Source organism: Miscanthus floridulus, chromosome 12 (assembly GCF_019320115.1).
Source record: "Miscanthus floridulus cultivar M001 chromosome 12, ASM1932011v1, whole genome shotgun sequence".
Lineage (NCBI taxonomy): Eukaryota > Viridiplantae > Streptophyta > Magnoliopsida > Poales > Poaceae > Miscanthus > Miscanthus floridulus.
Window position 1 is genome coordinate 68,780,650 of NC_089591.1, and position 15,985 is coordinate 68,796,634.

At 43.3% G+C, this 15,985-nt stretch overlaps 1 long non-coding RNA gene and 1 pseudogene across 1 annotated transcript; both read right to left on the minus strand.

Annotated features, from left to right (window-relative positions):
- Positions 1-15,985, minus strand: part of LOC136497202 (protein TORMOZ EMBRYO DEFECTIVE-like) — a 76,105-nt pseudogene that overhangs the window by 21,862 nt on the left and 38,258 nt on the right.
- LOC136495346 (uncharacterized) lies at positions 9,736-10,461 on the minus strand. Its single transcript, XR_010768975.1, has 3 exons — positions 10,433-10,461; positions 10,065-10,373; positions 9,736-9,991 (listed from the first exon to the last, which is right to left on the minus strand). It is a non-coding gene; the product is annotated as an uncharacterized lncRNA (long non-coding RNA).

The following is a 15,985-nucleotide window of genomic DNA, read 5'->3' on the forward strand; positions in this document are numbered from 1 at the left end:
GTTGGTGGGTTTCTGTCGCACAGCACTATAAAAAGAGAGGTAGGAATCAGGGCTCGAATAACGAGGTTGACCGGAGCCACCATGATCCACCAAAAGCTAAACCTAATCTGATCTAAAGTGAGTGCTGCCAGCGACGGGAAGCCGCCACCAACCTCACTGTTGCCTCGGCATCGCCACTAAGCCTGGGCAAAATACCCGATACCCATTATCCGTACCCGAATTACCCGAACCTGGACCCGAATTACCCGAACCCGAGGTACCCGATCCCAAATTCGGATAGCGATTTTGATTACCCGAAATTAGTTTGGGTAATTCGGGTAATATCCCCCGGTACCCAAACTACCCGAACTACCCAAAGATTTGTTTTGTCTTTGTATTCATCATGTGTTGTTAGCTGAACCATTTAACTTATCACTTTATTAGAATATAATTCTCTCTATTTGAATGAGTGACTGTAATATATTATTCTCTACAAATTGCTATTGAAATTCTATACAAATTGTTGCTGAAATTATGTATAGATCGCTACTGAAATTTAGTGTAGTTTGTTGTTTTCTGTAAATTTGGGTATATCGGGTAATACCCGAACCCGAACCCGAATTATCGGATACCCGAATTTGCGGGTAGTGTTTTTTGGGGGATAATATCGGGTAGCAATTTTTATTACCCGAATTTTGAATTACCCGAATTACCCGACCCGAAAAAATCGGGTAACCCGAACGCCCAGGCTTGATCGCCACTGGACCTCGCCACCTCTACTCTAGACTCCACCGCGCCGAGCTTCCTCGACACCGGCGTCCATGTGGCTACGGCGCAACTGCGTCAGCGCGAAGTAGAGGAACCCTAAGTAAGATGATTAAACCCGCTAGATCTACACCTAGAGTTTAAAACTTTCTAACAATGGTACCAGAGCCAAGGTTGTTAGTGTGTAGATCTAGTATGGGGTAAAGCATTGAAAAGAAATCAAAGAAGGAACAAGGGGTCGATCCGTTTCGGATTAAAACCATAACCCTAATCGGGTAAAAGTAAAGTGAAAAGAGCCAGGGGAAAGGTGCCGCACCACCGTCTTCGCCAGCGCGCGGCAAGAAAAGAACATCGGTGTTCGGATCTGAGAAGAGAATAGAAAGGGGTCTCAGCACTTTGAGTCAAACCCTAACCCCAAACCCAAATCGGTTCAACTCCAAAAAGAAAAGAAAGAAGATGCAAAAGAGAAGAAAGGGAAGAGGGGAAGGGGCTTATCTCGAAGATCTCGAATCAAAACCAAGAGAAAAACCGAATCGGGTTCAACTGAACCCTAACCCTAACTCACGACGAGGAAGAGGAAGAGAACGATTCGGTACAAATAGAAAAAGAAAAGAAATCAAATGAAAGAGATGAACCGAATCGAACAAAACGAAATAGGTTAATACTAACCCTAATGATTTCCTTACTGTTGACACCGTTTTTTGCACGTGTCAAAATAATCGGAGTGGACTAATCGGCAAGGGGAAAGTTATTGAATACTTTGATAGCCAATGAAAGCCAGTTTGTAAAAATGGTTGCCGATAGCTGGTGATGATCGATGGAAAGGTTGATTTGGACTCGGGCGTTGCCGATGAGGTTGGAAGATTACTGCCGATGAAACAGGGAGTATGCCGATGAAGGAAGACTTGAAGACTACTGCCGATGAAACAGGGAGTATGCCGATGAAGGAAGACTTGAAGACTACTGCCGATGAAGCAGGGAGTATGCCGATGGGAAGGAGGACAGTGAGATTTCCATCGTAATTGAGGCGGACAGGGAAATAGATAGGAGTTGATTTCCTTTTCTGTATTTGTTAGGTTATGATTCGTGTAAGAGTCACGTGTTTCCTTAGATATAGGATTGGTGTCCTAGTTGTGTTTGGTTGTGTCTCTTTAGATCAGGGTATAAATATGGAGTAAGGGGCAATGTAATAGACAATATCAATCAATATCAAAACCAACTTTTACTCCTATTTGTATCTACTTACTTTTCGGCGACTTCGTCAAATTTGCATATTTTTCCTTTTTACGAGTTCTCATTGATTCGGCGAGCTGCATCGCTTCAGTGCGACCTTCGGCGATTCTCGAGTTCCGCGTGAGCACCTCTTGGCCGTGACTTCCGGGCGTATCGCTGTTGTCAGGACCAAAGTGTTCGTATCTTCATCCTTGTCGATTAGCAGGTCAAATCGACTGGCACGCTTTGGATATCGATTCGGGTATTAGCCCTTTGTGTTTGCAGATCACTTTTGCATCAACACATCTTTTGGCACGCCCGGTGGGACCAATCAATCAATATGTTCAATTCCGAGATCGATCCAGGGAACATTATCGCAGTATCAGAAGAAGATCTCAAGGAAGAACAGAGGCAGGCTATGGAAAAAGCTGTAGAAGAATACAAGCAGCTTTGTCTGAGATCGTTTAGCTTGAACAAGAGTGGACAAGTCATCCAGAAGCAAGATTTGCCGTTGCCTCGGCAGGTTACCTTTAACTCCAATCCTGGTAAACTTCAAGAGATGGTTAATTCTGCAGTAAATCATGCTTTGATTAATCATTCCAATGTGCTGTCCAATACTGTTCATAATGCTGTGGTTCGAACTCTCAAAGAAGGACAAGCGGCACCACATTACGTTGGGCCTGCCTATCATCAACTAGAGCCGGCATCTGTCAAAACTCCATCGGCTCCTTCGGCCGTTGTGGGTACAGAAGTTATTTCCCCTCCAGTATTGGCAGGCTCACCTAATATTCAATCTACACCGATACAATCAGATCAGGTGTTACCAGGAGGGCGAGTTCAGCTTAATACAGATCTATCGGCATCAGCTATGTCAGGCCCTGTGTCTCAGAATAACCAGATTCCTACTAATTGGTGGGGATATGGCATGCCTCCAGAGTCATCTGCTTTCAATCCTAGATTACCTCAAGTATTTGATGCAGCAGGAAGAGCGCCTATATCATCGGCCGTTTCGCCGATGGCTCAAGTGCCTCAATACGCCGCAACTACTTCTGTACAACCAACTCCAGGAGGTTTCCAGATGCCTATGATTCAAACATTCAATTCAAGTCCATCGGCGAGCGTACTGCCGATGCAGCAGAAAGCCCCTGCTATGAGTCAAACTGGGGTTCAGTTCATGCCTCAAACCAGTTATAATTATCCAACAATATCAGCAAATTACCAGCCATCGGTAAGTTTTGTACCGATGAGTTCTAATAATGATTGGTCAGGACAGTTACCTGTTCAACATACAGTTCAGCGAAATCAGCAGGTTGCAGGGATTCAACAAGATCATATACAAGCTGGTTTCCAGAATCAAGCATCGGCAGCCCAGCCGATGAATCCTTTCCAACAGGTTAATGGACCACAAGTAACGGCAAATATGCCGATTGCTGGAGATCGTGGGCCACAAAGATATGTGGAGGGATGTCAGCAGGCACCTCCTGTAGAAATTCAACCAGTTCATCAGCAGGAGGCTGATGCTTTTTGGGCCGATAAGATAGCAGAGATTATGAAGGATCAGTTTAGGATAAAGCCCAAGGTCAATACTTATTCTTATCGGACTCCATACCCTCCTGCATACGATTTAATTCCTCTCCCAAATCGGTACAAGGTACCGGATTTCACTAAATTCTCTGGGCAAGATGATACATCAACAATGGAACATGTCAATCGCTTCATTATTCAATGTGGAGAGGCAGCTAACAGAGATGAATTAAGAGTTCGTTTATTTTCATCATCTTTGTCTGGATCAGCATTTACATGGTTCATTTCATTACCACCAAATTCTATTATTACTTGGGTTGATCTAGAAAAACAGTTCCATAAGTATTTCTTTGCTGGAATCCATGAAAAGAAGCTTACCGATTTAGTAAAATTAAGACAGCGTAATGATGAATCGGTAGAGAGCTTTGTACAAAGGCTACGAGATGTAAAAAATAAATGCTACAGCCTGGTGCTGGATGATCGGCAGCTTGCCGATCTGGCTTTCCAAGGGTTATTGTCACATCTTAAGGATAGATATGCTTCTCAGGAGTTTGAAAGCCTCAGTCATCTTGTGCAAAGGATCTCTGATCAAGACACTAGGGTTTTTGAACCTAAAAAGAACTGGAGTAAAAAGGTATCATTTGTTGAAGAAGTAGGAGATTCTGACTCTGATGAAGAACCAGTTATCGGCTTAGCTGAGTGGGTTAAGAATAAAAAGCCGATATCATGTCCCTTTGGTCAAAAAGAGCCAGAAAAGTTTACCTTTGATATCACCAAGGCCGATAAAATATTTGATCTTCTGCTTCAAGAGGGCCAAATTAAGCTGTCACCTAATCACGTGATCCCATCGGCAGAAGAGTTGAAGAAGATTTTGTACTGCAAATGGCACAATGCAACTTCACACAGTACAAATGAGTGCAAGGTATTCAGGCAACAGTTACAATCGGCTATTGAATCTGGGAGAATTAAGTTTGGTACTTCCAAGACCCAGAAGCCGATGAAAATTGATCAACACCCTTTTCTAGCAAATATGTTGGATGCCAAAGGAAAGACCAAGGTATTGACGTCAGAGGCTGCTGAGAAAAACGCATCAGTAGACCCCCAACATCGGATAACTACCGATGATGCAAAGAGTAAGGGTTTGCTAGGAGAAAGCAGTAGTTCCAAAAATCCTCCTCGACCTGGCAGTGTGATTACTCATCGAAGGCAGCAGGAGGGTTGGCGTCAACGTAATGACCGATATCGGCAACAGCAAGAAATGAGACGTCAGGAAGAGTGGAATCGACATAAAGATCATTGGAGATGTCCGTTCTTCATCCATTGCTGGGAAGAAGGTATTAAATTGCCAACTGTTGAAAATTGCCCTGAGTGTAATGGTTATTACGGAGTCAATCGTTCAGAAAGGAGGTTTCAACGTGGTAATCAGGGTTTGTCTATCAACGAGCCGATCAGAGGCAGAGCATCAGTGCATGATCGGCTAGGGGGCAGACTTAGTGTACATAAGAGGCTTGGTAAACGCGCTGGATATTTTCCAAGGAATCAAGAGGAGCTTGAGGAGATGGCAAACGCAAGAGTTCCCGATGAGGAAATATTCTACAGGGACCCTAATATACGTCGCGTAGAACCAACTAGGACTTGTTATCAGCCGGTTTGGAAGACCAAGTTTCCTCGATGGTGCCCAGAGGGTCTGACAAAGACGCAGAGAAGGAGGATGCAACGTGAGCGTCAGGAGGATTTATACCAGGAGGAAAATTCCTCCAATGAAAGGCCTGGTCATCAGCAGTGGCAGGTAAAACACAAAAATAAGGGACCATCGGCAGATGTTAATATGGTATTCATGTTGCCGATGGAGTTTCTGGCACTATCTGATAATGAGGAAGAAGTTGTTCTCTCTGATCAAGTGGCTCAGCTAACACTAGATCCAATGATGGCTGTTTTTGAGAAACCTACCGATGACGAGAGACAGCATCTTAAAGCTTTATTTGTGAAGGGCAGAGTTGATGGGCAGCCTGTGTCTAAGGTACTTATTGATGGAGGGGCTGCGATTAATATTATGCCTTACGTGATGTATCGGAAACTTGGTAAGGGAGATCAAGACTTGACCAAAACCGATATGATGTTGAAAGATTTTGAAGGCAATGTGTCACCGGCTAAAGGGGCAGTGTGCGTTGAATTGACCATCGGCAGCAAAACCTTGCCAACGACGTTCTTTGTTATCAACGGCAAGGGTGCATATAATCTGCTTCTAGGGAGGGATTGGATTCATGCTAATTGTTGTGTTCCTTCTACAATGCATTAATGCCTCGTACAGTGGATTGGGGATAAGATTGAGATCGTCCCTGGTGATTCTTCTTATATCATCGCATCGGCAGAATCAGATACTTATGAGCGAACTAAATGCATATCGGGAGAAGCTTGGGAAAAAGAGTTCCTTAGAGTTGCTGATTATGAAATTCCACCGATCCAAGCAGTCGGTTCTGAAGAGGAGTTTTAATGGATAGGTTTGCCGATGATGGAAAATTAGGTCAAGGGTTCACATCGGCAGATGATTTAGTAGAAGTAGATATCGGTGATGGTGACAGGTCGAGGCCTACTTTTATTAGTGCTAAGTTAGATTCTAAGTGTAAGCAGCGAATAACAGATTTGTTAAAAGAATATAAAGATTGTTTTGCTTGGGATTATACTGAGATGCCTGGATTAGACCGATCGATAGTTGAACATCGGTTACCTATCAAATCTGGATTTCGGCCACATCAGCAGCCAGCGCGCCGATGCAACCCTAATGTACTTCCTGACATTAAGGCCGAAATAACTAAATTAATTGAAGCAAAGTTTATTCGGCAATGTCGATACGCAGAGTGGATCTCTAATGTGGTTCCTGTTTATAAGAAAAATGGAAAACTTCGTGTTTGTATTGATTTCAGGAATCTCAACAAAGCCACACCGATGGATGGCTATCCAATGCCGATTGCTGATTTGTTGATTGATGCTGCGGCTGGACATCAAATTATTAGCTTCATGGATGGTAATGCAGGTTACAATCAAATATTCATGGCTGAGGAGGATATTCCCAAGACTGCTTTCAGATGTCCAGGACATGTGGGGTTGTTCGAGTGGATAGTCATGACGTTTGGTTTGAAAAATGCCGGTGCTACTTATCAAAGGGCTATGAACTTTATTTTTCATGAGTACATCGGCACATTAGTGGAGATCTACATTGATGATGTAGTGATTAAGTCTGGAGATATCACAGCACATTTAGCTGATCTGCGAAAGATACTGGAGTGCACAAGGAGGCATGGATTGAAGATGAATCCTAATAAATGTGCATTCGGTGTATCGGCAGGACAATTCTTGGGTTTTATGGTGCATCAACGGGGCATTGAAATCAGTAGGAAGTCTATTGATGCAATTAACAAGGTGATTGCTCCTGCCAATAAGACTGAATTGCAATCTTTGATCGGTAAGATTAATTTCATTAGAAGATTCATATCTAATCTGTCGGGTAAGATCAAGGCTTTCAGCCCACTGCTTAAATTAAAAGCTGATCAGGAATTTGTATGGGGAGTTGAACAGCAATTAGCCCTTGATGAAATTAGGAAATATTTATCAAATCCTCCAGTGCTAGTTCCACCTCAACATGGGAAGCCTTTCAGGTTATATTTGTCAGCTGATGATGCAGTTATCGGTTCAGCTCTTATTCAAGAATTTGAAGGGAAAGAACGTGTTATTTATTATTTGAGCAGAAGATTAGTGGATGCTGAGACGAGGTATTCGGCTATCGAGAAATTGTGTCTGTGCTTATACTTTTCTTGTATCAAATTAAGGCATTATTTGTTATCTGCTGAATGTACGGTCATATGCAAAAACGATGTGGTCAAGTATATGCTGTCGATGCCGATATTAAGTGGTAGAATCGGCAAGTGGATTTTAGCATTATCAGAATTTGAACTACGCTACAAATCAACTAAGGCAGTTAAAGGGCAAGTGATGGCTGATTTTGTCACTCAGCATTGTAACACGGTGGATTCTCTGGGGATTGCTCCCTGGACACTTTTCTTCGATGGGTCCACATGTGGTGAAGGAGCGGGTATCGGCATTGTGTTAATTTCACCTCAAGGAAAGAAGTATGAGTTTTCATTGCCGATTGTTGCTACAGCGACAAATAATCAAGCTGAATACCAAGCCTTGATAAAGGGGTTAGAATTGCTGAAGGAGATACGTGCCGATGTTGTTGAAATCTTTGGTGATTCTATGCTAGTTATAAATCAATTGGCTGGAATTTATGAATGCCGAAGTGAAGCTTTGATTTCGTATTATGAAAGATGTTTGCAATTGTTGAAAGGATTTAGAGATTTTCGTCTTGAACATATCTCTCGATTGCATAATGAGGAAGCTAATCGACTAGCTCAGCATGCTTCAGGGTATCAGCCTATTCAGGAAGTGCTAACATCGGCAGTTGATACCGATGACTGGAGGAACGAGATTGCCGATTATTTAAAGGATCCATGTAGAAAGGTTGAGAGACGTATAAGGTTCCAAGCTACCAAATATGTGCTCCTCGATGATGAATTATATTATCGAACTATAGATGGAGTTTTACTCAGATGTGTTAGCAATGATGAATCGAAAAGCTTGATGGGTGAAATTCATGAAGGAGTATGTGGGGCACATCAATCGGCTTTCAAGATGAAATGGATGATCAGAAGGAATGGGTACTATTGGCCGACTATTCTTGAAGATTGTTTTAAATATTTTAAGGGATGCCAGGGGTGTCAAAAGTTTGGTAATATTCAAAGAGCGCCTGCATCGGCTATGAATCCTATAATCAAACCATGGCCGTTTCGGGGATGGGCTATTGATCTCATTGGTCAGATCTATCCGCCATCGAGTAAAGGACATAAATTTATTCTGGTTGCTACCGATTATTTCACAAAGTGGGTTGAGGCAATTCCTTTAAAGAAGGTGACATCGGTCAATATGATTGATTTTGTGAAAGAGCATATTGTTTACCGATTTGGTATTCCTTAGACTATCACTACCAATCAGGGTACTATGTTTACATCAGGAGAATTTGATGAGTTTGCTGTAGGTATGGGAATTAAAATTTTAAATTCTTCTCCATATTATGCTCAAGCTAATGGTCAAGCTGAGGCTTCTAACAAAGGGATCATCAAACTCATTAAGCGCAAAATTGAAGAAAATCCTAGGAGGTGGCATACAGTATTAAATGAAGCCTTGTGGTCGTATCGGATATCATATCATGGTGCAACCAAAGTAACGCCTTATCAGTTAGTATATGGACACGATGCAGTATTGCCTTGGGAAATTAAGGTTGGCTCTAGACGAGTACGTTCTCAAAATCAGCTGACAACCGATGATTATGATACTCTTATGAAGGATGAGTTGGAAGATGTGGCGGGTCATCGGTTAAGGGCTTTAGTTAGTATTGAAGAAAATAAGAAAAGAGTGGCTAGATGGTATGACAAGAAGGTGAAAGTAAAAGAGTTTGCCGATGGAGATCTGGTCTGGAAATTGATTTTACCGATTGGGACTAAAAGTTCAAAGTTTGGAAAGTGGTCTCCTAATTGGGAAGGTCCATATCGGATAAATCAGTCTATTCCTGGTAATGCATATATTTTAGAAACCCTTGAAGGGGTTGTGTTTCCCAGAGCGTTAAATGGAAAATATTTAAAGAAATATTACCCTAGTATCTGGATAGATGCATAAAAGTATAAGTGCCGATAACAGTACTATCGGCTAGAATTATGCAAGGGTATCAATGTCTCATAAAGTGCCGATACAATAAATAAGATTACACGTTCAGCAAGGATTGGATAGCTAATATCGCACGCAGGCGAATCTGGTCGGCTTCTTCCATTTCTTTGATATCGTCATCGGCAGCACCTTCCACAGGCTTGAGTTTCTTCTTCATGGCTAAAGCTTTGCGAGCTTGGATATCTCTTTCTTGCTGAAGGGCTTTGACGGCATTGGGTAGTTGGCTTTCTTCTTGTTGAGCATGAGTTAAGGCTGCATCGATTTCTTTCAATTCGGCCAATAGAGCTGCCTTCCTTGCCGATAGATCCAAGATTTTCTGCTTAAGTGCAGCACCCGAAGTCTGCAAGTTGACGATGCCCTTGTGCTTCTCATCAGCGATTTGTTTCAGTTGTAGCATCTCTTCTTTAAGTTGAGCTTGAGCTGCTCTATCGGCAATGCGCTGAGCAGCCCGTTGATATTGCAGTTGATGGCTTTCTAAGTGAGCTGCTGGGAAGAGTATTTCTTCAACATCGGCAGGGACCTGGCCACGAATTGTTTTGAAAATTGCCTTTGCGGGGTCCGAGTCATCTACCAGTTGGGCGGTACCTTGCTGTAGCAAGTTCAGGAGGGTTTCCAACTTGGATTTAGTCTCTGCCGATATTGTTCCCAGTGCAAGGGAAGAACTTGTTTCCTCTCCATCGTCGTCAGAAATGTCAATGGCAAAGGAAAATAGGCTGTTCGGGGAATCTTGTTCCTGAGAGAAAGACAAGGAGATCAATCAGGGGTAAGTATGAGTATTGTAAAATCAGATAGGTTGATCGGTTTACCTGTTTCAAGGCAATTTCCTGTGCTTGACTGGAGGAAGCAACCTGGAGTATGTCGTGTGGATCGGCTGAGCTTGCCGATGGGATATCCTCTGTGACTTCATCGGTGGTGGGCTCTTGAGGTATGATGACCGATGACATTGGGGCAGATGTAGGGATCGGCATAGACCTTTGTCGTTTTGGCTGTGCTTCAGTATCTGTTGAAGCTTTGCGCTTTGCTTGGACATCGGCAACGATTGGCTGGGGGGCATCGACACTTGTTGGTTGTGAAGCTTGGGCATCTGGTACGTTTGCCGATGTACCCAATTGTTGCTGCAAAACAAGTGTGAGATATGATATTTAACAGATAAAATGTAAAGTCAAGAAGCTACCTCTGAAGGAGTGGTGCTTGATATCGGCGGGATTGCCGATGACGATCCCGTAGCAGCTCTTACCCCCTGATGATTAAGGTTAATATAGTTTGTGATCGGCATAAGTGAAAATAAACAAGGTTGTTACCTTAAAGGCTTTGACCAAGGTTGTAGCAGCGGCCGATGGGGTAGCCCTGGATGTAGCCAATTTGGACTTAGAAGTGATGGTCTTGGTACGAATCTTCTGGTGGGTCAAAGCGGCTAAGGTGGGAGCGTTGTAGCCGATCGGCGATGTTGGGGAAACAGGCCGGAGGTTGAAGGGTTTCCCACTTTTGCTCACCGATGGTGCTGGGTTGTTAACCTGTTACAAGGGAATCAGTTACTGATAAATGAAGGGAAAAGCAGAAGGGAGTTAAAGGAAACTTACCGCGTCGTCAGGGGTGGCATATTCAGGGTCGATCATGTGCCGATATGTGTGAGCAGAAGTCGCGAATAGTTGCTCTTTCCACTCTCGCCACCATTGCTTGTATGACTCGGTGATGAAAGATATTGGTGTCCAGGTGGATATATCAACATCTGTAGTATCGGCATCAGGAGAAAGTTGTACTACCTTGTTCCAGTCTGTTCCGCAGGTGATTGTTTCCCTGGGTTTGATTACATCGGCAAAGCAGAGTTTGATTGGCAGTTGCCCAAAAGCCAATTGGCGGGATACTGCCGATGGGTTGTAAAATTCATATGTAATGTTGGTGTTTTTCCCACTGCCGAATGTGTTTACTGGAATTGCCCTGGGAGTGATGATAGCCATCATGAGCTCATTATCTTGGTTCAGAGTGTCATCGGCAAAGTTGAAAAGAAGGGGGAATCTGTTTTCTTCGTCGATATAAGGCACCCAGGCCCTATGATCACGAGAAAGACCATTATAGAAGCTTTGAAAGAATCTGCCGATTTGGTCTTCGTTGGCTTCTGTTCCAGGAAGGACAATTATGGCTTCACCAAAATTGAGGGGTGAGCGTGTTGCCGATTCATCATCCCCGAGCACATAATCTTCAGCAATTTCTCGTGGGAATTGTTGAGCAAAAAAGTCCCATTGCAAACGTTTGTGCATATGGGCATTCAGCCACATGTTGATAAACCACCACGGGCCTCCCAGGTTGCCGATGGGTTCGCCAAGCAAAAGTTTCTGAGACACTTGGTGAAGAAGATGATAAGTGGAGCTCAGAAGGTATCGGCCAAGAGGAAACCTTACGCCATTAGCCAGAAGTTCAGCTGCAGGGAGGAAGGCGTTGGTTGGTCCTACTGATCGACCGCAGAAGATAAATTTTTCTAACCACATATTCAGGAATGTGGCATGTTCCCTCTGGCTAGGTGTCCCGGTTTTCTGGTATTCTTGAATATATCCTGTCCAACCGCCGATGTTACGGGTATTCACTCTATATTCAGGCTTTCTACCATAGATGGAGCCTTCATCGGCAGTTGAGATGTCCAAGCCAGTAAGCATGTGGACATCGGCAAGGGTAGGGGTAGCTGGGCCATGTCCAAACATAAAAGTATTGGTTGTATCTGACCAGAAATAAGCAGCTGCAATTATCATTGATTCATTTTTCTGCATATCGGCAATAGAGAGCCTGATACATTGGTCTAACCTTCGTTCTGCCCAGTATACTTGCATCGATCTATTAACCCTCAAATACCAATCTTTCCACCCTTTGGTGGTTTTGGGCCAAGATCGGAATGTGTCTTTCCACAAATTCAGAGAGAAATTTTGGGCTCTAAAGGGGATTCTGTTAACCTCTGCGTTGATCAGATCGGTTGGATCTGGGTTGCCCATTGGTCCAAGGCATTGGACGTGCGGCTGATCGGTTGGGATAATTAATTTGTTGCGCAGTTCCTAAGGTTATGGAATCCAGAAGACAGAAGAAAGGAAAAATCACCAACTGAATAAATTTGCAAAAAGATCAAAGTAAAAGGTAATGGAAGTGGAGCGAACCGCGGGGACGTCGAAGTTGATGGCCATTGTCTTGAGGAAGGTGGAGATACGAGCCGGGAACTTGAAGTTAGCGCCGGAGAAGGGTTCTTGTTGGTTGAGGTCGCGCGGTTGTTCGTCGGAGTCGCCGCCGGAGAGAGAGAATGCCAAGGATTGGAGGCTGAAGATAGAAAATGAGGGTTCCGGAGAAATCTATTTATAAGCCGCCCAGAATAAGGGTATTTTGGACTTATCTCTATGACACGCGCATATAGGTCAAGGCGGTGCAGAGGGATATGGTAACTATTCGCGCGATAATCAGGGGATTGTACAGATGAGTTGATAACAAGTAATCATGACTTGGAAGGGATATCGATACATGATATTTTAATTCTGAAAATGGCAGCATTATCATGTTAAGATCTTGCCGATGGGTTATTGTTTTGGTATCTCAATCATAATCAAGGTAAGAGTGGTTGGCGATTGTGCGATATTTACTGAAGTGCGTGAATCAAGATTAGATTTGATTGGATTTGATAACAAATCAAGTTTTGGCTTGGAGAATGAGTTACGGTAATTGGGCGAAGGCAAGCGTTATCTGGAGTAAATTTCGGAGCATTAATGGTTTTATACTCCGAAATTGGGGGGCATGTGTTGACACCGTTTTTTGCACGTGTCAAAATAATCGGAGTGGACTAATCGGCAAGGGGAAAGTTATTGAATACTTTGATAGCCAATGAAAGCCAGTTTGTAAAAATGGTTGCCGATAGCTGGTGATGATCGATGGAAAGGTTGATTTGGACTCGGGCGTTGCCGATGAGGTTGGAAGATTACTGCCGATGAAACAGGGAGTATGCCGATGAAGGAAGACTTGAAGACTACTGCCGATGAAACAGGGAGTATGCCGATGAAGGAAGACTTGAAGACTACTGCCGATGAAGCAGGGAGTATGCCGATGGGAAGGAGGACAGTGAGATTTCCATCGTAATTGAGGCGGACAGGGAAATAGATAGGAGTTGATTTCCTTTTCTGTATTTGTTAGGTTATGATTCGTGTAAGAGTCACGTGTTTCCTTAGATATAGGATTGGTGTCCTAGTTGTGTTTGGTTGTGTCTTTTTAGATCAGGGTATAAATATGGAGTAAGGGGCAATGTAATAGACAATATCAATCAATATCAAAACCAACTTTTACTCCTATTTGCATCTACTTACTTTTCGGCGACTTCGTCAAATTTGCATATTTTTCCTTTTTACGAGTTCTCATTGATTCGGCGAGCTGCATCGCTTCAGTGCGACCTTCGGCGATTCTCGAGTTCCGCGTGAGCACCTCTTGGCCGTGACTTCCGGGCGTATCGCTGTTGTCAGGACCAAAGTGTTCGTATCTTCATCCTTGTCGATTAGCAGGTCAAATCGACTGGCACGCTTTGGATATCGATTCGGGTATTAGCCCTTTGTGTTTGCAGATCACTTTTGCATCAACACTTACCCTAATCCTAACTGGGTGAAGCAAAGAACAAAAGAAGAGAGATTCGGCCTAGAAGAGGATCAAAGCCGAACCCTAAACCCGTGAAGACCCTCTGGGGAAGAAGAACAGTGGGTCGGATTCTAAACCCTAATCCCCAACACCGGTTTGGATAAGAGAAGTAGAATCCAAATCCAAAAGAAGGGGACGGGGAAGAAGAGGAAAGGGACCTACCTTGCTGTGTGTCGGGCTGACCCTTCGCCGGCGCGGGAGAAAAAGGCCGAGCCAGGGGAGCTGTTTCGCTCGGGCTCGGCCAAGCTGACGCCGTAGCTAGGCCGCTCGACAGCGGCACGCTCATCCGCTGGGGAGAGCGCACGTCGGCGAGGGGGCCAGTGACGGCACCATGGCTGCCCGCTCCACCGCTTCGCTCGCTCGGTTGCTGCTCACTATGCTGAGGAGAGAGGCGAAGAGAGAAAAAGGGCAGGAAGAGAATGATGCTAGGGTTATAGGGAGCCGACGTGGCGCTGGTTTTGATCGACCGAAATGGCCGCTCGGCCGTCCGATTCAATCCGATGGCGGAGAGTAGCCGGACCGGAGGCCGGCCCAGGCGGGCGCTGGCAGCCACGCGGCTTTATCGCCCTAGGCCCACGTTGTGGCCTTGGAAGGCAGCGTGGCGAGAGAGAGAGACGGGCCGGCCTGAGTAGAGCTGGGCCGAGCTGTTGCAAGTTTTGAGCCCAAGCGAAGGAGTCAATTTTCCTTTTTATTTTCCAAAAAATGTTTTATTTCCTGGAAAAAGGATAAATGGCTTAAAGAAATTATGAAAAGTGATCTTTCCTGTGGGTAAAATTCACTAAATTGAGATTATTTTTCGCTGCTAAAGAAATTATTTATTCTTCAGTTATTTTGAACCAATGTGATATTTAATTGGAGAAAAAGAGATTTTGACATGATTATGATGTTGTTATTTTCTAACCAATGTTGTGAATAACAATATCATAATTTTAATGATTTTATGCATTAATTCTATTTCTGTCCAACGGTGATGTAGAATTAGTGTGTAAGAACAGTTGAATAATTGGAGAAAAAGAGATTTATATATGATTATGATGTTGTTATTTTCTGATCAACATTGTTAATAACAATATCATAATTTTAATGATTTTATGCATTAATTCTATTTCTATCCAACGGTGATATAGAATTAGTGTATAAGAACAGTTGTATGTTTTAATTTTGACCAACATTGAAATTAAGGCATACAATTGTTGTTATTTTTTATGTTAGAAAAAGATTGACCTGGCCTTCATCTTGACTAAGGTGGACTGGGTAGTCACCTCACCGTATTCCACTGAGCCTGTGGCACCGGTGAGGGAGACAAACGAGGCTGATGCCGCTTAGGCAACTAAAGAGAGGAATTTTAAATCCTAAAAGATGTCCTATGACCTTGAGCATAGGAAGTGGGAAACTGTCAACAAGAAATGTTTGGCTATGATAAAGAACACGATTGAGCCTGAAATTGTGGGCTCAATCCTAGAGTGTGACACGGTCACTGAGTACCTCGATAGAATAAAGAGTTAGTTCATTGGCTCTTCAAAGACATATGCTATCCAGCTGATAAAGCAACTGGTGATAGAGAGTTACTCTGAAAATGGTGGCATAAGAGAGCACAACTATTTGTTATCACTATGTGATGATGTGAATGTTGTATACGATGATGAAAACATTGCATGCAACAATGAGAATGTATCCTCGTCTATAGATGTAAACAGAAAACAAAAGAGAGCTCACGATGCATCGTCGAAATTATGGCACTGTCGTTTAGGCCATATTTCAAGGGGAGAATAGAAAGACTAGTTAAGAATAATATTCTTCCTCCATTAGAGCTCTCAGATTTAGAACAATGCAGAGAATGCATAAAAAGAAAGTATATAAAGAAAATTAAAAAAGATACCAAACGAAGCGTAGGAATTTTATAGATTATTCACACAGACATCTGTGGTCAGTTTCCTGTAAAGAGTGTGGATGGTTATAATTCGTTCATAACATTCACAGATGATTACTCCCATTACTGCTATATTTATCCAATCAAAGAAAGAATAGAATCATTGGATAAATTTAAGATATTTACGGCAAAAGTTAAAAACCAACA